The sequence below is a fragment of the Hylobates moloch genome, unplaced genomic scaffold (assembly GCF_009828535.3).
Source record: "Hylobates moloch isolate HMO894 unplaced genomic scaffold, HMol_V3 SCAFFOLD_6, whole genome shotgun sequence".
NCBI classification, from domain to species: domain Eukaryota; kingdom Metazoa; phylum Chordata; class Mammalia; order Primates; family Hylobatidae; genus Hylobates; species Hylobates moloch.
The window spans coordinates 48,025,122-48,049,920 of record NW_026652281.1 but is presented as its reverse complement, the minus strand read 5'-3'; the positions used below and the strand labels follow the sequence as shown (position 1 = coordinate 48,049,920).

General features: G+C 35.3%; 1 long non-coding RNA gene across 1 annotated transcript in view; it reads right to left on the bottom strand.

Annotated features, from left to right (window-relative positions):
• Positions 1-24,799, bottom strand: part of LOC131383794 (uncharacterized) — a 196,700-nt gene that overhangs the window by 83,054 nt on the left and 88,847 nt on the right. The gene's annotated exons all lie outside the window — the stretch shown is intronic.

Here is a 24,799-nt window from a genome sequence, read left to right as displayed (position 1 = left end):
TATACAGATTTCCATCAGGTACAAGCAAAAGCAATAATCTCTGTTTGCATAATTATTGCAACTGGAGAGAGTTTTTTGTATTTATTCAATAAGAAGTATGCTGTCTTCAGAATATTTATAAAAGAATAGCAGAGATGAGAAAACATTCAATGTAGGAACATCCATACGGGGAAAATGAAAAATTTATCCTGCCATACATGGCAATCTATATGGAAAAATACAACTAGTAAATGTTCATGTATCTGAGACTGTTTTGAGGTATGGTCTCATTTTCTATTCCAAGATGTATTAACGTTTCCCATCCAATTAGAAATTTTCCTCTTCAGTCAATATTTAATTTTCATTGTCTCATATTTTCCAAAGTATAGGGGTTTTCTCTCCCCTCTTCATGTAGAATTGAAGGTCTGCGATTATTTCCAGCTAAGGAAGCAAAATGCATAAATCTGGAGAGTCTCTGATCAGTAGCAGGAGCACACATTCCACTAAGGACCAAAGAGCACATTCTTTCAACTGTTTTGTCATTCCTGCCTTATTTATTTGAGTTAAGGAATAAAAAATCAAATTATCAGATCATCTCTGTAATTTTCCAAAGAGCTGAAAATAAGACCATCAGAAAATTATTTACCTTTAGTTGCTGATTTCTAGTTCTCTGTTTCATATGACTTGTGTGTGAAAAGCAGTTTTGTAACTCTGACCAGTTTTCATTATATCATTGTCTCTCAGATTGCCTTTTTAAGGGATTCTATAGCTTAAGCTGTTTTAAAAAATAGATTTAAGTAAGTGTTAAGGCACCTTTTAGTGTGACAGAAATTCAGGTTTGGCATGGTACAGATTTATATAGATTCACTCTCTTAGTCATTCCATTTCCTCCAGTATGGATCCTCAATATGAACCATTAAAGAGTACAACAGCTAATCTTAGTGAATAACCAAACAACCTGTGGTCATTAATCATTTCTGTGAAATGGAATGCTTTTATTTAGCATGCCCAGGTTCTAATTTATATTTTATGAATTAATTTATGTTGAATATGTTTATATTTCAAATTTTATTTATATTTAAGTACAATACCATGCCAAGAAAACTGAAATTCAGTATGCGTGTGTGTGTGTATATGTTTATGCATATTTTCACAATTTCCTACATGAAGTCAAATTCTTGTAACAATGTTGACTCATAGATGTTTTTCTTTCATTCTATAAAAATTATGAAAAATTTTATGCAGCACAGTCCAATAGATTTGTTGCAATGATGGCTGTGCTTTATATCTATGCCTTCCACAGTGGCAGCCACTAGCCACACATGGCTATTGTGCACCAGAGATGTGGCTGGCACAACTGAGGAAATTAATTTTAATTTAATGTAAGTTTAAATAACACTCTGCATTTAAATTTAAGTAACATCTTTGTGTATCTAATGGCTACCACATTAAACAGGACAGATCTATGGCAGTTAGAAACAGTTACTGTGCTCTCATTTTCACAATAATGAGAGAAAACAATTAAGTAGAATTCTTAAGCACAATTCAAAAGGCATAATATTAGATGTAATGTGACTAAAGGAACATTGAAGATGCTCTAACTCACCTTAGAAGAAATGGAGAAACATAAAGGTAAGTTTCTAAAGGAAAGAAAAACAAGTTGTCTCGAAGTAGGACTAGGAGTTAAAGCCAAGTTGATTCTTTGTTCACTTGCAGAAAAAAAAAAACAATAAACAATTAAAATCATCTTGACCATGCCTACTTTCAAAAATAGATTGATCTATTTACTGTGATTGGTGCTTGTGCGATTTCTTCCACTGTTAACTTAAGCATTAAAAAAAGAATCATCAGAAAAATCCTATAAACTTAAGAGTATCCTCAAAATACCAAATCAGGTCCCCATTGGATCCCAGAAAAAACTTGTAAATATTTTAGAGCTTGTTAATCCATATTTTCCATATGCTGTTTAATATCTCACTCTAAGCAATATGTAATTATCAATTTTTTTATTTCCAGAGGAAGAAAATCATTAATTTATTTATTTTTCCTATCTATGTACTTTTAAACCTAACTCACCATTCATAGTATCACTAGGAGGCAGTATTAGGGAGCTAATATTAAGTCCTGCTCATGACAATGAATTTAAATTCCCTTACTTTCCTGTTCCCCTTGTTCTCACTTCCTGTTGTGTTTCAGTTGAACTTAACCTCCAAATTGTATTGTTTAGCTCAATTTGTGGTCCTCTTGTCATCCTCCACCAATGGACTTTTACATTGGATGCCTCTAATTTCAGCTGCAGTTCAGTACTGAGCTCTTAATCACTCTCTTGCTCCTCCTGCTCCTGACTACTTTGGGCCACTGTAATTCCTCTCTCCTTGCACTCTAAAAGTAAGACTTCTGTGCCCATTGACTTGACTGATACGCCAAAAGGACTTATCATGGTTAAATAATTTTATAACTTCTATAGATATCTTGTACTCAAAGATACCATTTAGAGCATTATCTACATTTCTGATTTCTTTAAAGAATTTGATTTTAAATTAGAAGTACACAAAGGGCGGTAAGGGATACTGTCTAAGCATTCATCTTTCTGATCTTTGGATACACCAGATGTGAGAATTAAAGAAAATCACAAATTCATTGATACTCCTCCCATCAAGTGGGTGGGTTCTGTGACTGCTCTAATAAAATGTATTGGAGGGTTTCGTGTGTGTGTGTGTGTGTGTGTGTGTGTGTGTGTGTGTGTGCATCTGTTTCTGCCTCCAGACCTTTAGAAACTGGCAGCTTCCACTTCATGTTTATTGGAACACTCACTCTTGGAAGTCAGCCATCATCCTGTTAGAAAGCCAAAGCTGCCTCATGGAGAGGACTAGCCTGGCTGAGCAGCCAACATCGACTTTGTTTTCCATGTGAGGAGCCTCCTCAACACCTAAACCTGATTTACATTATGAATCCTCATCTTGAAAATAATTATATATTGAACTGAAATTTCTGGTCTTCAAATAGGGTGAGTGTATTTTTCATGTGGGAATATTTTAAAGAGTTTTTGGCCAGAGGTTTACTGTGACAGGTCAAAAATGATCATATATTCCTTACATTTCTCTCACTGAGAGTTGGAGTCCATACCCACTATCCTTGAATCTGTGGACTCTATGGCTACTTGAGCATAGTATAAGTGACAGATTACGAGACTGAAAACTTTCAATTCCTCTCTCTTGAAATACTCACTCTTAGGTGCCAGCCACCATGCTGTGAGGGAGCTGAAGTAAGCCCACATGAGGAAGAATTGAGGCCCCATGCCAACAGCTGCAGCTAAGATCCAAGCTCTCAACCAGCACCAGTTCATCCGGTATGTGAGTAGCTGCTCCAGCCATGGTTGAGTCACCACAGCTGATAGCACATACAGCAAAGACTTGCACACCATAGAGTCTATCCTGGATTCTTCATCCACAAAGTCAGGAGCAATATAAAATTTCTATTTCAAGCCAATATGTTTTGGCATTATTAACCAGAAACAGATCATTCAAATCCCAGAGTATTTTCACAGTAGAATATCTCTGCTCTACGTGGAATTATCGCCACACAAATCTTTTCAGAGCTAGTTTCGTTCACTACTTAGTACTCACTTAAATGAAATATCATAAGAACGTATACTCAGTCTTAGGTATCTTTATACTCTCAAGCCAATCACATTATCTTTTTTGTGTTTGTTTTGTTAAGTGTTTATCTGTAAATACCCACTCCTGCCATAATTAGAACACAAGTTCCATAAATTAAAGGAATTTGTTTGACTTGTTATTTGTTATATCACTCTCATTTAAAGTAATACCTCAATATACATGCACTTACTGCACATTTGTTGAATAAATAATTCACTAATTCTGTTCTACTAACTTTACTATAAAAGAGGATTTGATTATGTGGTAATAGAGACAGAAATACTAGAAGCTTATCGGTCCATCTTCTGTATTCCCAAATCCTTTCTCATTATTTCTCAAATATTGAGTCATCAAATTAAGAAACTACATTATAAATGACTCAAATCTTCATAACTGACCAATGACAATGATTTTTTACACCTACAACCGAAATATCCAGATAGTTGTAATGTTGGCTGGTTGATCACAAACCAATGTAATTTGATTTGACCTGGATAAATTTGTTACGATAAATTAGAAAAATCAACATCAAAATCTGCTGTTCAATCACACAACCAAAAAAAATTCAATCTGTGGCTGCAGTTAGAGCATTTTTCATGGATTGCAGTGGCATCATCATGGCTCACTGCAACCTTGGCGTCCTAGGCTCAAGAGACTCTCCCAACTCAGCCTACCAAGTACCTACAAACTACAGATGTGTGCCACCATGCCTGGCTAATTGTTTTTTGTTTTGTTTTGTTTTTATGTAGAGATAAGGTCTCACTATGTTGCCCCGGCTGGTCTTGAACTCCTGAGCTCAAATGATCCTCTTGCTTCAGCCTCCCAAAATGCTAGAATAACAGGCATAAGTGACCATGCCGGGCCTGCCTCTCTGATCTCACATATTTTGGGTTAGATGACAGTTTTATACACACACGTGCACATACACACACATGAACACACATTCTCAAAAACACAAATGCTTTACTCCACTTCTTTTTACCTAATTCAGAGCACTCTTGCTGTCACCACATTTGTCCAGAAGCATCTATAACTGTATTATCCTTTTGCAATGTGTGGATTGAGTTATTGGAAAATAAAAGATCATAGTTTCTTTTTTTAATCTACCTTTTAGAGAGAAAATGTCATGCCTGTGGGATCTAGAAGACAAACTCCTTTCTTTTTAGTTCTGCTAGTACCCTATGTGCCTTTACTAAAACCTTATTGAATGGATTTCAGAAAGTCTTTAATTGTCATCTCCTTCCCCTTTGTATTCTACAAAGTTCCCAACAATATCAATGAATAAGAAGGAAGTCTTAAGGCTCCAGGAATCCCCTCAGGGAGACTAACTTTCAGAATTTTAGGTAAGTGGCTGACTGGACAGATGTGTAAGGTAGCATTATATTTTCCTAAGAAGTGTATAATGTAGCACTCTTATACTGCCCAAGAGAATGGCTAAATGTGCTTAACTAACATTACCTGTGGCTCAGTTGAAGCAATCTAGTTTTTTCTCCTAAAATACAGATTTTATTTATTTATTTATTTGTGCCGGGGGGGATAGTTCCTCAAGAAAATTCCCATTAAAATTTGCATTGTAAAAGTACAACTGAGTCAGCTGTTATACGCTTGATTGTAGAAATATAAAAGGCAAAGTCTCTTTGTTATCAACGTATTAGAGCAATCATTATAAAACTGTTAAATCATGAGGAAAATTGACCTTGACAATTAGATCTTGAAAGAGAATTATTCCTTGCATGCTTCTCACGAATTTAAAACTTCCTAAGTACTATTTTCCAAATGCTTCAGTTTTCCAGTATCTGTTAAAAAACTTATTAAAACTTAGAGTTTACTTGTTTGAAATTTCCTGTTATCTATGAGGTTTTTTTTTTTTTCTTTTTCGTTGACATAAAAATGTCCTATGTCAAATTTCAAGGGAACCACACATTATTATCTCCCAGGGCTCTTGACAAAACCAAAGCAATCACACTAGTATTCCCCTAGTTTCCACTCTCAGATGCTTTTGAATCCTGTCATCCAAATCATCGTGGTGCTAATACACTCCCAAGCACTGAGGACTCGGAGGAGCATGATGCTTCAATGTGTTTATAGAATACATTTCATATAGACAGGCACGAAAGGAACAGTTGGCATAATCATCTGCCAAAAAGAATCCATCTGTCAGAGAACAGTGGAAGCTGATATCAAACAAGTTCACATTAAAAAACAAAATCTCAATTCCCATTCTCTGCACTTCATTTCCTTGAGCCTAATTATCAATATGCATATAAATGGGGAAAAATACTTCCTCGTTACGCTTCACAATTCTAATCCTGGCAAGAAACAACAATAACTGCTTTACCATCATTTTGCAGGGGGCTGTACCACACAGCTGAGAATATTGGGGCTGAAAATGTCAGGCCAATTGCTATTGTAGCCAATGTGAAGTTTTACTGCTCGTGACAAAAGGGGTGTGTGAACAACAGAAATATTGTCTCATCTCCTTAGTGTTAACTAATCCTGGCTGAACCCCAAAGAAGAAACACAGCCCAGTTTCCCTGAAAAGCCTCATTTAGTAGTTGCTTTCTGATAAAGTTTTAAAATTTCTGCTCAGTTAACCATGGAAGAAACACTGGTCTTCAGAGAGAAAAAAAAATTGAAAAGATAAATTTTAAAGACTAAAATAAAATCCAAATGTTCAGTAAAAATGCAAAAGGAAATTGAATTATTTGCTTCACAATTTTTTTTTTTTTTTTTTTTGAGATGGAGTCTCGCTCTGTCACCCAGGCTGGAGTGCAGTGGCACGTTCTTGGCTCACTGTAACCTCCGCCTCCCGGGTTCAAGTGATTCTCCTGCCTCAGCCTCCTGTGTAGCTGGGATTACAGGCACACACCACCACCCGCAGCTAATTTTTGTATTTTTAATAGAGACAGGGTTTCACCATATTGGCCAGGCTGGTCTCAAACTCCTGACCTCGTGATCTGCCCGTTTCAGCCTCCCAAAGTGCTGGAATTACAGGTGTGAGCCACCACGCCTGGCCTTTACAAAATATTCTTAACTTACAGAAATCATTTGTGCATATTCTTTAAGCACTGCACTCTCAAATTTTTACATTTATTTTTGATTTTTATTTGTATTCATTTAAGGGGTATAAGTGTAATTTTGCTACATTATGTGAATATATTGCATAGTGGGGAAGTCAGGGCTTTTAGTGTCTATATCACCCAAATAACTTACTTTGTACTCTTTAAGAAATTCTCCATCATCCACCCCCTTCCCGTTCCTCAACCTTTCCCCCCTTCCCAGCATCTGCTGCCTCTCATTCCACAATCTATGCTCACTTTATTTATTTATTTGTTTAGAGATGGAGTCTTACTCTGTCGCCAGGGTGGAGTGCAGTGGCGCAATCTCGGCTCACTGCCACCTCTGCCTCCTGGGTTCAAGTGATTCTCCTGTCTCAGCCTCTCAAGTAGCTGGGACTACAGGCCCCCGCCACCACGTCTGGCTAATTTTTTGTATTTTTAGTAGAGACGTAGTTTCACCACGTTGGCCAGAATGGTCTTAATCTCTTGACCTCGTGATCCAACCACCTTGGCCTCCCAAAGTGCTGGGATTACAGGAGTGAGCCACGGCGCCAGGCCTCTGTTTACATTGTTTATCTCCCACTTATAAATGAGATAATATGGTATTGTCTTTCTGTTTCTGAGTTGTTTCACTTAAGATAATGGCCTCCAGTTCCATTCATGTTGCTGCAAAAGACATGATTTCCTTCTTTTTATGGCTGAATAGCATCCTGTGTGTGTGTGTGTGTGTGTGTGTGTGTGTGTGTGTGTGTGTGTGTGTGTTCCTGTATATACATACGTACATATATACACACATATATATTTATGACAGTTTCTTTATCCAATCTGCCATTGATGGACACTTAGATTGATTCCATATCTTTGCTATTGTGAATATTGCTATGATAAACATACAAGTTCAAGTATCTTTTGATACAATTACTTCTTTTCATTTGAGTATTTGCTGGGTCAAATGATATTCTCCTTTTAGTTCTTTGAGAAATCTCCATACTATTTTCTACAAAGGTTGCACAAATTTACATTCCCACATAGTATAAGCATTCTCTTTACTCCACATGTTAACCAACATGTTATTTTTGTCCTTTTAATAGCCATTCTGAATGACATGATATCTCATTATGGTTTTAATTTGCATTTATCAGATGATTAGCGATGAGCATTTTTTTCATATGCTTGTTGTCCATTTTTATGTCTTCTTTTGAAAAGTGTCTATTTACGTCCTTAGTCCACTTTTTAATGGGGTTATTCATTTTTTGTTTGTTTTCTTACTTCATTAAGTTCCTTGCACATTCTGGATATTAGTTCCTGTAAGATATAGCTTGGAAATATTGCACTGTCTCAATTTTAATATGATTTAATTACATGTAGCTTAAAAATATGAGAACTTACACAAGGAGAGGTAAATCTCTACTTTCTGAAATATGAGTTGAAAAATCATTGTGCTAAAATGATTTGAAAAATTCAATATTTGGAAAATATTGAATTGCCAAAGCATAAATTTCTATGCTTTATGTCAGGCAATGTTCTAAGATTAGGGTTCTAGCAGTATACAAAACTGAGAACACTTGTTTTCATGGGGCTTGTATTTTAGTGAGTAGATGTTTTTAGTAATATGATATTGGAAGTAGTTTGTTTTAATGAAAAAAATATATTTTTGAGTGTTTTGCATATTTCCTATAAGACACCATATGTACTTATTTTCTCTTCCCAACAAAAAAGAAAATGCTCTTTTTTTCATTAAAAAAATAAAATACCTGAGTCTTCAGCAACCTTCTAAATATTTCTCTAGATTTGAAGGTAGAATCTATTGATGAAAACTGGTAGAAAGATTTAAATTTCTAACTGCAGTTTACAAATTCTTATGATCATAGATCACATTATTTTATCTTTTAGATATATTATTTCTGTTGAAATAACTCAGTTTATAACGTTATATTTCATTTAGTATTCACGCATTTTTTAGATTATAAAAATTACAGAATGTTTATAAAACAGAGATTTAGGTTAGTGCCAATCATAAAAACTAGATTTGAGGGCAAACAGAAAAACAGAATTGAAGGCAAAATTTTAAGAATCTGTTAAATATGTGTCAATAAGTAGGTACATAATATTTTATGCCTTTAGTTTTCCTGATTGACTAAAATTTTTCCATGACCTTCTTTGAAATTTCAATTTGAAAAAACACTGAAAGAAAAAGGAAAAGATTTCTGTGCGTTTAATAAGAACCCCAATGAAAACAATTCATTTATATTTAAGTAATGCTTTTCAATATTTCAATTATTTTGCATTCACTTTTTGTTATGAGGACAGTCTAATGAAACAGGTTTACTTCATTAAGATTCCAATCTGTAGTTGAGATAACTAAGACTCCAATAGCTTCAATGATAAGTAATCTAATAATGAATTATTTGAGTTTCCCACCAAAATCTGTCAGTTATTTTTGCTTTATTCATTGTATTGTCTTCATTAAAATGAACTTTGTCTACTATAAAATTTTTTTTTTTTTTTTTTTGAGACGGAGTCTCACTCTGTCGCCTAGGCTGGAGTGCAGTGGCGCAATCTCGGCTCACTGCAAGCTCTGCCGCCCAGGTTCACGCCATTCTCCTGCCTCAGCCCCTCTTAAGTAGCTGGGACTACAGGCGCCCGCCACCACGCCCAGCTAATTTTTTGTATTTTTGGTAGAGACGGGGTTTCATCGTGGTCTCCATCTCCTGAACTTGTGATCCGCCCGCCTCGGCCTCCCAAAGTGCTGGGATTACAAGCGTGAGCCACCGCGCCCGGCCTAAAACTTTTGAAAAATAAGAACTTGTCACAATTTCTATGCATGCTTATAGATACTTAAATGGGAAAAATACATTCTTCTCACTTTAGTCCCTCTGTCATCCACTAAGGCATTGCTCCTCACACGTTAATGTACATACCAATTATTTGGGGAGCTTGGTAAAAATGGAGATTCTGAACAATAATTTTGGGATGTGCCAGATATATGACTCTCTAACACGTTCCCAGGTGGTGTCAATGCTGCTAGTACAAAAGTCACACTTCAAAAAGCAAGGCTGTAAAGAAGTGTTTAAAAGAAGTGTGGTTAAGGTACTAATTCTGCTACCACTGAAGATCTTCTTTTGTGTGTCCAGATAAACTTGTACCTACGAGTGTGTGAAGATTTCTTACCTATCTTCTTTCAAGCTATTTAGAATTTTACTTTCTAAAATCTCTTAAAACTTGGACTTTATTGCTGAGTTTTGTCTGTAAGGGCTAAGTAAATTAAGCATTTCCCCTTTCTGGGCCATGTCTCCTTGTCCCAACTGCATGCAAAAAAACTAATATATATTCACCCCCATTGTTTTTCCACACTAAGAAAATTATATAAAATAGTATATTTAGAGATGTAAGTATATTTTTAATATATTTATTTGCTTTATAAAAATGTGATCATATTATACATACTCTCTGCTCAGTATCTTATGATTTTTACATAATAGATCAAAAGAAGAAAATTTCTGAGTGAGGGTTCTCCAATATCTTCATATTTTCCATAGTTAAATATTCCATATTTTATTTAATCATTTTCTTGTAGATTAATATTTGCCTTATTTTATGTTTTCCACAATCCAGTTGCAATTAACATCCTTGTAGCTATATGATTGAGGCTTGTATTTCCATAGGATATATTCACAGAAGACACGTTAAATATACACATTTACATTTTAATGCATTTCACCTAAGAGATTTCCAAGTACTGTAAAATGTATATTTCCACTAGCAATATATTGTAATGTCTTTTTTTGTTCTGTCAACATTAGTTGTTGCTAATGAGATAAAAACATATTGAACATATTATTTATTGAAAGGTAGTAACAGTAAACTATTTTTTGCTTTAAGTTTTCAGAATGCATGGCCTTGCAGTCTTATAGTTATTAACTTAGTTGCAAATATTAATTCTAATCAATAATAGGTATATTAACTTTGTCTATACCGTATTTTGTGAATCAGCATATGTTTAAAACTTTAGGCCAGGCTGTGGTGGCTCACAGCTGTAAACCTAGCACTTTGGGAAGATAAGTCTGGAGGATTGCTTGAGCCCAGGAGTTTGAGAGCAGCCAAGGCAACATAGCATGAAGCCATCTATACAACACAAAACTTTATATAGCTAAATATGTCTACCTTTATGTTTTTCATAGTTTCTAGGTTTCTTGACATGGTTATAAGCTTTTTCCAACTAATAGTATGTTTGTTTAATCTCTTATATCTTATTTTAACATGCTTAGTTTTTACCCTTAATTTACATTTATGTAAAATGTGTTTGTATAAGTAGCATGGCTTAATCATCTGTATTTTCTCCCACTTGGAATGCTATTTTGGTCAACATATTTGTTAAATCAGTCATGTTTCCACAAATTAAAATACACCACTGTCAAACATAAAATTTTTAACTATGTGTGCACTAGAATCCATTTGTTTCACTCTTGGATTATTTTATTCTTACAGCAATGGCAATTTAAAATTCTGGTGGTTTTGCATTGTTTTACTGTAAGTCTATTATTCTGTAACTATTCTACTTTGTTATAAGTGACCTGGGTATTCTCAGGCATTTAATTTTCAAATGGAATTTGAGATCTTTTTACCTAACCAAAGAAATAACACATGTGATTCCAATGGAAATTACATTAAATTTATAATATAATTCAGAAAGAACTGACAATTTTATTGTATTAATCTTCCTATCAAAAGCATAGTGTGTCATTTTATTATTCATATTTTCTTTTGCATTAAGATTAAGCAGTTTTCAAAATATAGCATAACACTAGATACACTTGATCTATTTTCTTATGCAGTGCTTGCTTTTATATATTTCATTGTTATTATAGTTTTTCACTTCTATATTTTGTTGACTTACTCAAGATGCTATAAATTGCATTTTAATTTTCCCTTTGGGTACTTCTGCTGCCATTTATGACAGATTACTTGTATTAGACCAACTTATCCTTTCAAGAAGAAATAAAACCACTGTAAGAAATGCCAAAGACTGCTCATTAAATGTGATAGAGTGCAATTAAGAAAGCCTGAATTTTATAGGGCCAAGATCATGGAGAGAAAAGTATTGACATGAGCCAGACACTCTCTGCCACTTTTCCTTCCAAATATTTGTTGATTAATAACAATAGAAAACTTAGCAAACAAGCAGAAACTGTGGTTCAGAATTTATGGTGGTCGTGGTCTCATGGGGTTGGAGGGCTAAATAATTTCAATGCAAGCCTACAAATTATGTTAATACTAGAAGAGAAAGATCCTGTGGAAAAGGGAACTGCAGAAAAATGAGCTTGCCTTTCTGTGCTGTTTTTATCCTTGAGGCATTAGCGATTTCATACAGTCATAGGGCAAAGGCTAAGAAATTGAGGGAACACATAATCAGGATCTAAATTAGGTATCAGCAATTTGGGATACTCAAATTAAATTCATCCCAACACCTGTTTTTGTAAATAAAGTTTTATTGGAACAAAGACACAGCCATTTATGTATGTGCTGTCTGACCTACAAAGCCCAAAATATTAATCATTTGGCTATTCAAAGGAAAAGTGTGCTGACTCCTGTTTCAACCCAACATTTTGATTGCAGAAAGGAGTTTCTTAGCAAGTGTGTTAGGAAAAGAGGCATACCGTAGGACTGCCTAACGAAAAGCCAATAGGAAATTGGCTAACCTTCACAAAGACTGAAATATCCTATCCCTATTTAGACCAGGAAAAGTTTATCTTTCTTCAAAATGTAAAATATATTTCCAGGAATACCAGAAGGTAGAATAGAAATGACAGAAATTAAAAAGAAAAAAAATCAGACAAAAGAAACAAAGGCAGAGATGATGGAGGTATAAGAATTCTAGACACAAATTTTAAAATTACTGTGATTAATATATTCCAGAGAAAATGGAAAAACTGAAGATTCATACCAGAAAACTGGAATCCCTAAAAATAGAAAATCTTGGAAATGCTAAGTCTGAGAAATACAGCTAACTGAAATTAAACATTTAGTGAGTAAATTAAAAGTAGCATAACAAACAGAAGACAAGCAAGGTAGAAGATAGTAGAGAAATATCCAGGAAAATAAAGAAAAGAGCAAAAGAGCTAATGGTCTGTCATTCATCTAAGTGAATTTGCAATAGAGAGAAGAGAAATAACAGGGAAGAATGGTAACTGAAGAAATATTGGTTGTGAACTTCTCAAATGTGATCATCAAGCCACAGATGTAAAATGTTTATTGCTTTTGTTTAAAATACAATTTTTGAAGTTAAATTGAAACTGTTACTTCTATTGAAAATATTCTTCTCCTAACAGCAGTCTTATTTGTGTCTGTTCTCCTTCTTTTGCTTTTTCTGTCTGATGGGTTGCCTTCTCTTGTTTTCTCATTAAAGCTCATTCCTAATACTGGAGTGACATGGCAGTGATGTGGAGAGAGGTGCAAAACAATGTATTCCTTGCCTAAGAAGAGACAACAGTCAAGTTTTCAGTTTCATGTTACTCTTATTTTTAGGGTACAGAGAGCTCAACATACATGCCAGTGTTTTGTCCCGCACCTCCTCTGGTGCAGAGGACCAGCTAGTCCTCCATGAAGCACTCAAAAAAAAAAGATGCAGTCTCTCCCAATATGAGGGATGGGATCCAGGATATCCACAGGCCAGGTTCTCTTTGGAGTCCATCTGATTTCTTTAGATCTTGATCATAAACTTCCCTCTTGTTCCAAAGTGACATGAAGCCCAGTGGGGAAAATTAATACACCAGCCCTCTCTTTGAGATTCCACTTAAATCTGAGGCCTTGCTACCAGACCCTAAGCCTCAGCAGCTCTGTGGCAAGTAAGAGATAAAGTAGTTTAGTGGCAATTAGGATAATGACAGCAGGGCAGTAAGTTTTAAAGCTGCCATCATTTTTTACTCTTGTAAGCTTGCTTCTTTAAAAATGTATTTAAATATACCGTTTCTTCAGAAATATTTATTCTTCCAAAAGCCTTTTTTAGACATACCCAATTCTAAAGGAAATTTCATGCAACTGAAATAAGAGCCAAGAATAGATGACTATTCTTATATGATAGTTAAACCAAACAGATCATTAGGGGTAACACCACTATAATATTTTTTTTCTTTTCATGTGCCAAATAGTTATGTGCAGAATATAATTTTACTAATAGTATCTCCTTTTGAATGTACTCCATAAAAATCTATTGTAGAATCCAGGCCAAAATAATTATGTATTTAGACACATTGATTTCAATAGGAAGTTATGAAAATAGAATCATTTCTTCTTTTAAGCATAGATTTGTTATTTTTCATATTTTTTAAATTCCTCATGAGACTAAAAAATGATAACTGTAAATTTCTGAGCCAACTGACTTGATCAGGGAGGTATGACATTGAACATTATATAGGAGATTGCACAGAGATATGTTCAATATACTTTATATTAAAAATGCCACTTTTCCAATGATAATATCATAAATAGAAGTAAATAAATAGATTATCAAACATTCAGCAGTCAAGAACTCCCCATGGGCCAAATATATTGATTTACTAGGATGGAAGTTCTTTTCTTGTTTTCTGGATTTCAAATGGCACTGCACTGGCAGCAAACAAAGCTGAAGCAAATTAACACTGAACAATGAAGAAAAATGAGTCTGGCATCTTAGCCCAGGGGATTTTGCCAAGGGAACATAGTTTCTTTCCTGATTTTTAAATGATTTCTATTTTCAGAGGATAAAATGAATCTCCTGTTTCACACTAGTAAAAAAAAAAATTGGAATCAAGAAAAATTACATGAATTTAAGGAGAAATGCTAATTATAATAATCCATATTTATATAATAAATGTATATCTCAGTGTACTATGATTAAAAGTCATAATACTTTTGATTTATCCATATAAAATATATATGCAAGGTGGCAAGTAATTACCTGAGGCAAACTTGCATTTGTAGGTAGTATTGTTAGAAGAATTTCAAATACCGATATCCATGATTGTTCAGATACAGAGATGCACTTACAGAATCCCCACCAACCACTGAATTATGCCCAGTGTCAGTGTTAAAAGGACTTCCAAGAGATACGTCAATAACTGAATTATACAAATGAGGGAATGGAGAACAAAAGAGATTGAACTATTAACTTTTAGTTAATAGTTCAACTAACTATTGATAGAGTTGGAGATCTCAGGTTTCCAGACTTCTACAGAAGGGAACATATTATTATGTCCATTTAATGACCACATAACAACTAAAATTCAATAGGAACAGCTGGAATTTTCTCACGTCTACTTACTGTAAATTTTAGGTATATTTCTCACTCAATTTTATGACCTTTAAAGAAGACAATTATCTATCAAATTATCTGGAGTAGAAAGAGGGGAATATATTGTTATAGGAGATAGAAATTATTTGGGTAGCCAGGGCAAAGGGAGTCCCTGGCAGAAAACTTTCCTTCAAACTAAAAGCAGCTCTGAAGTAGCTTTCTTGCTAACCTCATGCAGTTCAAAGAAATCACTTCTCTTCTAACAAAGAGCAACCTGAAAGATCAGGTTGTAAAAACACAGATAAACAACTGGGGCACAGAAGGAGGTGGGGGAGTCACCTGGTTAATCACCAAACTACATACTCATAAAATGGGCCCCAGTAAAAACACTGGGACTTAATAAGCACATTTCTTTCCCTATAGGCACACTAAGATATGGAAGCTAAAAGGGGACTAAGAGGATTCTGGGGATATTACAGGATATTGCAGACTGTGAGTACCTGGGCACAGGAAAATGGCTTACCCTTTGTACCACCTCATAAGGGAAACTCAAAACAGTTAAAACTCACCCCCACCCCCTTTTTGGGGAACCTAAGGCTCAAAAAGCCTTTAACCAGCTAAAGTATACCTTACTTAAAACACCAGCCCTCAGTCATCCCATAGGAAAAACTTTCATTCTCTATGTATCAGAAAGGAAGGAAATAGCCCTGGAAGTTTAAGCTAAGGCTTGAGGTCCAACTCAACAGCCAGTAGGTTGCTTGAGCAAGGAACATAACTGGTGTCTAAAGGAGGGTCAGCCTGCCTCCAAGCAGTTACAGTGGTGGCCTTCCTGGTACCAGAGGCCACTGAGTTAACCATGGGGAATAACAACTGTGTGCACCCCACACAGTATAGCAGGACTGCTGTCCTTTAAGGAAAGGCTCTGGCTACCGTAAAATCGCTTCCTCAAATATCAAACTTTTCTGCTAAAGGGATTTGCAGTCCACTCGAAAACCTGCCCTTGCCTGAGCCCAGCCACTTTCTCCCAGAGAAAACTGGAGAACCTGAACATAACTGTGAACAGGCAGTGGAGCAAACTGGTAAAAGAAATAATAAGAACCACTGTTCGCATTCTCTGTAAAGATTTAATTAATGAAAAATGATTGTCTTAAAGGGTGCTCAGCTTAAATGAAAGTAGATATCCAAGTTATGGGTATATTTAAAAGGCCTTTATGTTTTTCTCTTCATAGATATTGTTTTCCTGGAAAAGGATTTTATCTCAGTCCACTGAATTACTTTTTTCACTGTGTCTTGCCACTCTTCGTGCATGCATGAAAGACCCTAAAATGACTCCTGGTGGCCTGGGACTCCTTGGAAAAACAGAAAAGGGGCCACAAATCCCATTTTGGGAACAATCTGTTTTACTCATGGAACCCCTGGAATTAGAGGTGAGTAAGTACCTCTCAAAATCTGTCTTTGTCTTCTGGCTATGCTTTTTATGAAGCCCTGGAATTTGTGGTCCTAGCCCTGTTCTTAGAGTGTCTCACTAGGAGGTGTAATAATCCAATTAGGAAACTAGCCAATGAAAAATCTCGTAACTACTGGATCTTCTTCTGTTTGTCTGTGTGGTTATATATGTGTTATGTGTGTAATATCTATTAAAAAGGGCTCTAATTAATTGGCCTAAGAACAGTAAGCACTTAAATCAAATATTTTTAAGGGAAAAGTAAAAGCTGTGTTACTTTTCAGTTCACATGACTTTAATCTTTACAAATAAAAAGTCCTAGAAATTATTGGTAAAATACAAATGTCTTCAAGGTGTAAAAATGTGGTCTAAATTATGCAGGCCAGATACTAGGTTTGCTAAATGTTTTAAGGTTGTAAACTCTTCTTTGGCCTTTAAAAACTGTCAACTAATCTGCCTCACAATTGGTAAGGCCTAGGAACATAGGGAAGTTACCATGCCCGTAACTATGCTAAAAGGAGTCAAACTTTATCTGCATCTAGCACATAATTAAAACAACCTACCAGATTTCACATTAAAGTTGAAAATTTCTAAGAGTTACCATTATGACATGTAATTGAAATTACTGAAAAGAAATCTACCTACAAGGTGTATAAAAAACAGTAAAATGTGTTTTTATTTAAAGATTATAAGAAAGCATGGAAATGTACATTTTATCTAGAAATAAAGGATTGTCTTTTAAAAGTAGAAAGTTTAAGAAAATTGTGAAAAGATTATAAAAATTAATCTTTCAAAGGAAACCCTGTGTGTGAACATACTAACTAAATACAAAAGGGTATTATATTTTTTTTCTGTAAACACTATAATAAAAGCAGAACAAGGTTTTCTTAAGATGCCAATCCACTCTTTAGCAAAATTTGTAGAGGGTTATAAAAGGTTGGTGAAAATCTCACTTCATGGTCAAACTGGTTAAGATTATGTAGGACTGTCTACAAGGTTTCATTAAAAATTAGAGTTAATTTTAATAGCAAACTAATGCATGGGTAAAATTTAACTTTCTCTCTTGAATGGGATTTTCATGTAATTAAAAATGCTGATGAATGGTTTTTGCTTTTTCAAATTTTTGTCTCATCATTTTGGCAAAACAAATAACTTATGGTAATCTAAAATTCTATTTCATAATATCAAGTGTTTTAAATTCTGAACATATTTAACAGGCTTCCCAAAATCAAACTTTAGTCTCAGGGTTGTCTTTCCTGACCCCTAGCTTTTGGGTGCTACAGAGTGTCCCTGGAGCATCTGGAAAAGAGGTAAACAGGATAATTTAACATGTTTAGGCACATGGAATTGTCAAAATGATGTTTAATACTCTTCAGGTTATATTCTAGAGAATAGTATCAACATATGTTCCAAAACGGTCTGGGCTGTCTAAGGTTCTAGTGTCTGAATATGTGCTATTAATCACAATTAAGGTTATTATGTTGGGTTATTGTAAGCCATGGAAATAAGCAAATTCGTCAATTATGTTCTTGACTGTAACCACCCTGAACATTTTGTCATTTATAGACATTTGTCTTGTTTTAATTGTCTTCAAAAGATGGTTTATAATCAAGCTGTGGAACTTTAACAGGTGCTCTTCAATGCAGGTTTCTGATAACAGAAAAATGTACAGGACTCATAAAAAGCTAAAATGTTTAGGAATATCAAGCAGAACAAGAGTTAACAGAATGGAATGAACTAACAGAAAATTAAAGCAATAGGCTTAATTTATGCTTGGAACACTGCTGATTCTTATTTTGTTTTTCAAAGTCAAGGAAACTTTCTTAAAGGCTTTTAACAACCAAACAAGTTATACTCCTGTGAACAAGATTTAAAATGTGTTTGTTTCTCTGTGCCTAGTTCCTCTAGAATTTGGAAACTAATTGTAAGTATTCTTGAATTACAACAATATAGTTGTTTGCATCAGTACAACAAGTATCCATTTACTTTTGCAACAAGATACAACTGGAGAAACTGTTCTACGGAGGCTTTGGGTGGAAGGGTGTGTTTCCCTTCAAGGAAGCAAGCTTGACTTGCAAAGCCAATAAAGCCCCCTTAAGAAAACTGGCCTCCTACCTGTCTACACAGTCTCTGTACAAGATTACTGACCTGTGGTGAGCAAAAACATGTCACTTTCTAACAGACCTAGGAACTCCATGCTTCTAAAATCTCAAGAAGAAAAAAGTTTACCCAACTCACAGTTATTTGTAGATACAAACCCACGGCTAGGCTTGGTTTTAAAAAGTCCTATCTGAAATTCCTTGTGGAACAGAGAGTTACATCAAAGCCAATCAAAAAGGCCTATATAGAGGTGATTATTCTTGCTTCACTTCATGCAAATAATCAGGTCACGTATACAACTAAAGTTTACTTTGCAAACAGCTAAGTCCTATCATAAGTTGTTTTTTAACAAAATGAGGACTAGAGAGAGAGAAATTATGTTTCAAAATTTATCATACATCTGTCATTGGATTCTAGTCTCATTAGTCATTTTTAAATTCTTGTCTACATTTTAAACTAGCCATGCTAATTCTTGTAATCCAACCACATCTCCACCTGTGGCTCAAATAAAACAGAAAGCGATAGGTAATGTAAAAATCTCGAACAATGTTCTAGCTGGGCAATTATCCTATAAATCTTGCTAGGTAGCCTATAACCCCAAGGTTTTCTCCTTTTGGGAAAGTCAGACCAAGAAAGTTTAAAAAAGCCTAGCCCCATACACTCACTTAAAACAGCACAACCCATCTAAATGGCTTACAGGTATCAAACAAACTCTGTTGTCATGGTAATGGCCTATAGTGCCCCCACTAATAATGGTAGTCTTAATACTCATATTTTAACCCTATATTCTAAACCTCCTTGTAAAGTTGACTTCTTCTCACCTAGAAACCATCAAGCTTTAAATGGTGTGGCAAAAGGAGCTGAAAATGAAACTGACCTTCTACTGGGTACCCTTAAATTGACCCAGGAGGAGCCCTAGCTGCTATTCCCGTACCACGCCCCTCTCCAGCAGGAAGTAGCCAGAGTAAGTCGTCGCCCAATTCCCCCTAACAGCAGTTAGGAATTTCATTCCTGACGGGGGTGTTTGTTATAGGAGATAAAAATAAATTATTTGGGTAGACAGAGTAAAGAGAGTCCCCAGCAGAATACTTTCCTCCTAACAAAAAGCAGCTCGAAAATGGCTCCCTTTCTAGCCTCATGAAGTTCAAAGAAATCATTTCTCTTCTAACAAAGAACAACCTGAAAGGCTGTAAAAACACAGATAAACAACTTGGGCACAGAAAGAGGTGGGGGAGTCTCCTCAGTAATCACCAAACTTCACATTCATAAAATGGGCCCTAGTAAAAACAAGGGGCCTTAATAACCACATTCCTTTCCCTTTAAGCACACTAAGATAAGGAAGCTAAAAGCCGGTGGGGGGGTGGGGGGTAGGATCCCTGCAGCTGTGCAAGAAGATGAGAAGATGTCTGGAACAGACACAGACACTCTCCCTCCCAGATAAGCAAAACAGAGCAGGGAAAACTAAGAGTCTACCTATGTAATCAAGGAATTGGGTGAGAGCTGATAGAAAACTCTGCTCTATGCAGATAGCACACCTGATTCCAACTAAATCTTCAGGCCTTAGGAAGATAAGACACCCCTCCTCACCAGCCCATTTATAAAATCCCTGACTTTTTACTACAACTTGGCAACCCGCTCAGGACCCCTCCCTGTGACAGAGAGCTGTTCTTTCCTTTTGCCTATTAAGCTCTTGCTCCAATCTCACTCTACGTGTGTGTGTCCATGACTTTGATTTCCATGGCCATGAGACCAAGAACCCTGGTATTTACCCCAGACAACAAAGCTGCTTCAGTATGACTGAGAACTTCCAGTTGTTGGAGAAATGAGAAATTTGCTGGGTAAAAGTAATAAACCTGATCTCCAACATGTTAAGTATAAAATGTCAACAAAATAGCATTTACTTGAGTGCACAATGGAGAAAAGAAACAAATAGTCTCAATGGGTTAAAAGCAACGGATTTAATAACATATAAGGCCTATATAGAGGTGATTAAGTGTTAATAGGACTTAACTAGGAAAAACAGGACAGAATAGCAAGTGAAAGGGGTCCAATGGCACTCACTGCGTAGCGATATCCCAGATGAGCCCCCAAGATGTGTCCAGAATTGGTTACTGCTGGTGGGTTCGTGGTCTAGCTGACTTCATGAATGAAGCCACGGGCCTTTGCAGTGAGTGATTAATAGGATTAAGTTTAAAGTTTTTAATGTCTTTTGACTGAATAAATGCATTTCCCTACACAATACAAAACATAAACTGAAAATCTGAGAGCATACCTCAAAAGCTGTGACAGTGAGAAATGAAACATAATGTTATTTTTAGGTAAGCAGAAGTTGGTTTTTTCATTATAAAAAAATGTATTTTGAAAAGTAGATTGAAGAAGATGTGTTATAAATAAACAAAACAATACTAACACTATTTAAGTTCAATTAAATTCTAAATGGATTCCCCTTTTAAGGGAGCTTGATATATGCAATTGAGAGGTGAGGCCAGCTGGACTTCCTGGGTTGAGTGGGGACTTGGGGAACTTCCCTGTCTTACAAGAGGATTGTAAAATGCACCAATCAGTGCTCTGTAAAATGCACCAATCAGCAGGATTCTAAAAGTAGTCGATCACGGGGAAGATTGAAAAATGGGCACTCTGATAGGACAGAAACAGAACATGGGAGGGGACAATGAGGGAATAAAATCTGGCCACCCCAGCCAGCAGTGGAAACCCACTCAGGTCCCCTTCCACACTGTGGAAGCTTTGTCCTTTTGCCCTTCACAATAAACCTTGCTACCGCTCACTTTTTGGGTCTGTGCCATCTTTAAGAGCTGTAACTCTCACTGGGAAGGTCTGCGGCTTTATTCTTGAAATAGCGAAACCACAAACCAGTAGGAACCAACTCCAGACACGCATGACAATGCAGTAGGCAATTATCAAAGAAGGTGTAAGCTGTGCATTGGAATTTCCACAACTATTCTGAAATATTCAAAGCAGTTTTCATATAAAGACAATGGACAGAGGTTTGAAATCAAGCCTGTAAACAACTTGTGATAGAAAAGCATTTTGTCTTTTAGGAAACATGGTGAGCTAATTTTTCATCTATGAACAAAGAACATTAAAATATGAATGACATAATAACAATTCTTGAACCATACAAATATTTTGCTTTCATCTTTTTTATTTCACATTACTTTAGTTTATTTGAAATAAATATTTCAGCAACATTTGAAATGACTTTATTTTTTCAAAGTTCATTTATAAATCTGTAATCATTTTAAAAACTACATTTTTGAAATTACTATAAGTTCTGTGAAAAAATTAGACATCATCCTTGCCATCAATAAGTTTACATTCTCGTTGGAAAGGTAGAACTTACCAAATTAATAGTTTATACTTACTAAATCACTGAAAGACTTCCTGATTAAATAATGGACTAAATTGAGAAAAATAATCCAGAACCAGATTATTTTTAAAATTACACAAATCAGACATGAATTTAAATTTAATATGATAGGCAAGATAAAGATATTATAAGCTTTTGAACAGAGAAATTATTTTTCTCCTATTACATGTCAAGACAAAATTTGTTTTGAGAAGATCAATCTAGCAGTAATATAGACAGATAATTAAAAAGGGGAAAAATTGAGTTAGAGAGACTCTTAAGAAGCTATTATTATGATCCAGAAATGGAAATAATTAATCATCTCAATTCATGTTCTACTTGTGAGAGTTAGATGGAAAATTGTATGTTAGTGATTTGAGATGTTTTAATTACTGACTTTCATGCATGTGAGATGTAGAGTGACAATAATATGTAGTCAAAAATCACTTTAAGGCTGGGTATGGTGGCTCACACCTGTAATACCAGCACTTTGGGAGGCTGAGGCAGGCAGATTCCAAGGTCAGGAGTTCAAGACCAGCATGGCCAACGTAGTGAAATCCCATCTCTACTAAGAATACAAAAATTAGCTGGGCATGGTGGCGGGGGCCTGTAATCCCAGCTACTTGGGAAGCTGAGGCAGGCGAATCGGTTGAACCCAGCAGGCAGAGGTTGCAGTGAGCCAGGACAGCACCACTGCACTCCAGCCTGGGCTACAGGGCGAGACTTTGTCTCAATAAATAAATAAATAAATAAAAATAAATAAAATGACTTCATAATTTGTAACCTGGAATACTAAAAGGATGACAGTGCCATATAGATTTGGGGAAATTATGAAGGAATATCTGTGTTAATGAAAGCAATTTTACATTAAGACTATGAAGAAATAGCTAATATTAAACATTACAGCATGAAGCAAAGATTACCTACTGTGCGGAATTTGGATGAATAATTTAACAACTTGAAACACTTGTTCGCATCTTTCCGGAGAAATTAAATCCCAAATCCTGCTGAGTATCCATTTACCATCACAGCAAGAAAATAAAGAACATCAGACTATTTAAGTGTCAGAATTTCATGTGGCTTGCATATCGTAAGATGCACTAGATAAGAAGTAAATAAGGAGCCACAATAAATGTTACAATATAGCATTATTTTTACACCATTCCTACACATTTTACAGAATCTCCAACCATGCTTATCAATTTCCTTCAGTTTTGCAAGTTCCTAGAGGATGTTTTATATGTGATCCAAAATCTACTTTTAGGAATAATTCATGTGACATCTATCGTTTTCTTTAGTTACTTTGAATTTTTTAAATTACCAAGTCCTCTGAAGGGAATCATTGAAATATCCATCAGTGTCTGCTGAAGGGGCTGTTCCTACAAAGAGGTTTTGAAAGTATTGATGACACCTCTAATGTTGTCAATGACTGTGCCAAGACTGGTAACAATGCCTGAAAAATGGATGCCTATTGGAATATCCCTGACTTCTGCTGCTGCCAAGGTTGCTGGCAATGACAATGCTGATGCTTTGTCTTCACAGTGGGCTCCTCAGTTAGTACTTCCTTCCTCCCTCCCTCCCTCCCTCCCTTGTTCCCTTCCTCTCTCCTTCCCTCCCTCCCTTCCTCTCTTCCTTCCTTGTGTTTTCTTTTCTTTTTTTATCCTTTCCTCATTTATTTATTCGTTTGACTTTTTAATTTTTAATATGAAAAACAAATTCATAAAGACTAGACTGAAAACAATCTTAGTGTTTTGAATCTAAAACAATCTTTCTCTTATCAAGACATGTGGTACTTGGGCCACATGGGTGGATTTTAGCCCTGTATCTTCAAAGTTTCATAGGCTAAATTTCTAGTAAAAGTAGGTTATTCAAGCAGAAATAATAGAGCATAAATAAAAGATATCAGAACTACAGGTGTGAATCTTGGAGTCAAATACCATGCAGTGAAAAGCAGATGCTCTCATGAAACTGTGGAGAAAGTTGTTTCAAGAAGTGAAGCTGAAGAACAAGGTGGGCAGCAGTGGCTGCAATTGGGGCCCTGTTAAGCTGTCAGACATTGGGAAAGTTGACAGTGGTATACAACACTGTAAATTTCAATCAGTACCAAGAGGTCACATCTACATCCCAGAATAAAGAAGGAAAAAAAAAGAAAAGACCTAACATTTTAGAGGAGGAAACCTATTGCCAATTATAGGGAATCTCTTCCTCCAATCACATAATTTCATTCCCAGGTAAAGATAATATCCTAAAAATCTAGTTAAAGTGAAGCCTAATAACAGGGATAGAGGTAAAGTATAAGATATATTAACACAAACTATATAGAATGAGTGCTAACACATTAGAAAGACAGTGAGAAGACATTTATTGAATATTGCTGGTTTTAAGATAATATTATCATGTAATTTTGTTTTATAAGCAATCATTTTAGACATAATTGAAGAAACAATAATTGCAATGTGTTTTGTTGAGCCTAGCCTAACATATCTCTCATTCAGCCTTTATTGTCTGCATTCTAAGGCACATTCCAGAAAAAACATTGCTATAGAAAACTGTAAATGATGAGCATGAAGAATGAAATTCAAGTTGCTTTTAAGTATTCATTTTAAACAGATATCCTGTCATTCAGCTAAAAAGGGAAATATGTTCTTGTTTATAATAACTTTCCAAAAGAATCTGATGATATCTAACCTCATGCCATTTTCAATAAATTGTAAAATAATAATAATATGATCCCTAAGAACCCTGAAAGTGATATTTGTAAGGTGGGAATCTTCATGAAAATAAAAAGAAATAAAGAGAAAGTCCACAAGTGCAAATACTTAAATTGATACTTAAATTAAGAGAGAATAAACATCTTAAATCCTGGAGAAAAAATTTCAGATTGATTAATATCAAATCACAATTATTCAAAGAATTAAGTTG